The following is a 3,945-nucleotide window of genomic DNA, read 5'->3' as shown; positions in this document are numbered from 1 at the left end:
TGGAAAAAGTAAGTACACGCCCACATTTATCACACCTTCAACTCCATAAAATTAGAATCAGGTGTTGAAGATTGGGTGCCCGTGATTAGAAGCTGCTTAGGCACTGCAGGTGGAACTTGTCTTATTTATACCCCTCTCATGTTTAGTGTCTGGTGATCCCTTTGTTATTGAGGTGTGTGGTGTCATCATGCCAAGATCTAAAGAGTTCTGTAAGGCCTTCAGAAAAAAGGTTGTGGATGCTTATGAGTTTGGCAAAGGATTTAAAAATATCTCCAAATTATTTCAAAAACATCATTCCACTGTAAGAAAAATAATCTACAAATGGCACAGATTTCAAACGACTGCCAATTTGTCCTTCCTATCAAATTTAGCCCAAGAGCAAACTATCCAATGCAAAAAGAAGTCTCCAAAAACCCTAACATTTCATCACAGGATCTGTTAGTAAGTCTTGCAACTGTTGGCGTCAAGGTGCATACTTCTACATTCAGAAAGAGATTGCACAAATTTGACCTGCATGGGAGGCATGCCAGGAAAAAGCCTTTGCTGTTTAAAAAGAGCATTAAAGCAAGAATCAAGTTTGCCAATGAGCATATAGGCAAGACCAGGCCTTCTGGAATAATGTGCTCTGGACAGACGAATCAAAGATAGAGTTGTTTGGCCATAGTAACAGCAGACATGTCAGACCAAAGACAGCTTTTCAGGAGAAGCACCTCATACCAACTGTGAAGCACGGTGGTGGAAATGTTATGGTTTGGGGTCGCTTCACTGCCTCAGGGCCTACACAGCTTGCATTCATTGATTCAACGATGAATCCTGCATCATATTAAAGAGTGCTTAAAGATAATGTGAGGCCATCTGTCTGAAATTTGAAGTTGAACCAAATGTGATATTTTCAACAGGATAATGATCTTAAGCACACTAGTAAATCTACCGAGGAATGTCTCAAAAAGAAGAAATGGAGGGTTATGGAGTGGCCTAGTCAAAGCTTGGATTTGAATCCCATTGAAATGTTGTGGAGGGGTTTGAAACGGGTCGTACATGCAAGAAAACCCTCAAGCGTCTTGCACCTGAAAGAATATTGCATGGAAGAGTGGTCTAAAATTCCAGCAAGCCGATGTCAGAGACTGATGGACAATTATGCAAAACGCCTACAAGAAGTTATTTCTGCTAAAGGGGGCAATACTTGCTTCTGAGGCCACGGGTGTACTTACTTTTTCCACAGAAGAATATCACATCTATTGAAATTTCTGTTGAATAAATGATTGAAAAAAGCTATTTTCCCTTGTGCTTTTGTTCAAGTACTAGTAATAATAGTGTCAATAGGCACTGTTTCAAAGATGATCAAATGTTTAGTAGTTATTTTATATATCTAAGGAGTGTGAAGTAGTTGTTTTTCATATTCAATACTGGAGACTAAGCGTCCAGTTTCAAACAAGGTTACATTCTCCAAATCATTGCACCCCTGAGATTTTCTGGTAGAGAGAGTGTTCATTTATTAATCTTTGTGTTGTGATGCTTTTGGAAAACTTGCTCTGATATTTTTGACTATGAAGTTATGCAAGACATTTTGTCTGTGAGTCTTCACTGGGACTGTGGCTTAATGAGGTGTACAATTTTACCCTGTGTGGGTGCGACACAGCTAGAAAGACACTGGTAGGGCTAAGAAAGATTAGTGGTGGTATGGAGGCGAGCCACTGCAGAAGAAGCCCACAGAGGATCAAATTTGAATGCTTCTACTAAACCTTTTTTTTTCTCACTCCCTCTCTGGCACTGGCACATTGTGATGAGCAATTCTTCCTAAATACAGGCTTTTACACACACACACACACACACACACACACACACACACACACACACACACACACACACCACCCACTCTACTCCTTGCTTGTGACTGCAGGGAGTGAATTAGATAAGTCAGTCCTCTATCTCCAATGAGACTAGTGCAACAACTCCCTGTCATCATGAAGCTGTCACGGTGTTGTTTGGCCTGAACCTTCACACACATGGGGGTGTTTGCTCCCACACCTACCTGCTGTGTGTGCATGTGTATGCTAATATTATATAGAGACAGTTTAAAATTGCTCCATCTCCATTTACCCCCTTGTTCTGTTTTTATATCTGCCAAAACATGTCTGAAGTAATTCATAACAGCATTCGTGGCGTTATTTCGATCAGTGTTGCAAGCCTACCACGATGCCACTTTCCCTGGCAGCCTTTCTTAGCCATTTTATTTGGAGACCAGCCTTTGTGCATTGTGCACTGCCAGCTGGAGCTGCTTGTGTGCCATTAGTCAGGACAGCTGCTGCTCTCTCCCTGGGAGGAGGACACTTATGCACTAACATGCAGCCATACAGACTACTCTCCCTCAGCCTCAATCCATCAAGCTGAGAGAGGCGAGGAGAGGAAGAATAAAAAGAGGTCGCGGGCGAGTACTATGGGAAATATGCATTCACTTGTTCAGTTAGTGAGGCCAAATGGAAGGCCTCTTACAAAGAACCCTATTACATTTACAATTCACATTTATTTAGAGATTACGGTTATTGCAATAAGATGTTATTACACCCACATGCTGTTGTTTCTTGTGTAAAAAAAAAAAAAAAAAGTGCTTAGTGCAAAACGGCAGCTTTTTAATAGGGTAGAAAATATATCTGACCTTTTGAGCCTATTTTTGGCGCTCGAGTCATAAAATGTTCTAATTAATTCTGCAGTGTCTCTATTCATCCTTATTATGTATTGCTGAGAACAAATGTTCTTTTCTAGAGCAATGGATTGTGTACAAGGCAGAATGTGCAGTCTAATGGGCAGAAAGGTGCAAAGTTAAGGTGTAAACATTGCAGTCAAATACCGTTTCGGCCGGAGGTTTACATACACTCATCGTGGACACGAATCTCATGGCCTTTCGATCATTTCTTTGAACTGTTCTTTTTCTGCGGCAGAATGATTGTACAACATGCATCTTTAATATACATAAATAAATGAATAAAGGTTCTGACCCTGTATATATAATTTTGGTCCTGTGTTGATTACAGAAAACCCCAAATGAATAAAAACTTATGAACCAAATGATTATTTAAAATTATTATTAAAGATGTATGTCGTACAAGCATTCTGCCCCAGAAAATGAACAGTTCAAAGAAATGATCGAAAGCCCAATATTGCCATGACATTCATGCCCACGATGAGTGTATGTAAACTTCTGATGCCAGCAAACAGGCGGTGCTGTAACTGTTGAAGAGCTGAGTGAAAACATCGATTTTGCATGCACTCATTTATTTCATTTACTGTAATACGCATATGAAAATTACAGCAACATCTAAAAGACTAAAAGACGTGGGCTGAATCTATGTCCCTGAAACTGTGCAAAAACTATGGCTCTATTGCAATAGCAGGTAGCTGATGAGTAGAAATAAAAACACCCACTCAGGCTCCATGTGTTTACTTCATTTACTGAAAATATAAACTCTGATTTGCTCTTTTTTTTTTTTTTTTGGTTTGTAATATGTTGCAGAGCTGCTGTTATATAGGTTAAGACTTTGGAAGAAGTTTCTACACAGAACATCACAAAAAAAAAAAATGTTCGGGTCGCCTTTAGAGAAAGTAAAACATCCTCGACTGTGCAATTTCTATCTTATTTATCCATTTATTCATCCCCAGATGGCATTTTATCCTGGTTAGGGTTGCAGTGGATCTGTAATCTATTCCAGGAACACTGGGCGTGAAGTGGAAATGACACTCTGAATGAGATGGCAGTCCCTATCAACAGTCCCTCCAGGATTTTGCGATCGTGGAAATGAACTCAAAATCTAGGGAATATTCAGAGGAGCTTGCAATTTTTCAAAAATTACCACAGATTTTCCGCAGGTTTGGGCCAAGACGCGTCATGTCATGTCATGTCATGTCATGTCATCACGACCCGCATTTAGTCAAAGCTCTCTTCAATTC

The sequence above is a fragment of the Ictalurus punctatus genome, chromosome 14 (genome assembly GCF_001660625.3).
Source record: "Ictalurus punctatus breed USDA103 chromosome 14, Coco_2.0, whole genome shotgun sequence".
NCBI classification, from domain to species: domain Eukaryota; kingdom Metazoa; phylum Chordata; class Actinopteri; order Siluriformes; family Ictaluridae; genus Ictalurus; species Ictalurus punctatus.
This window is presented reverse-complemented; position numbering follows the sequence as displayed.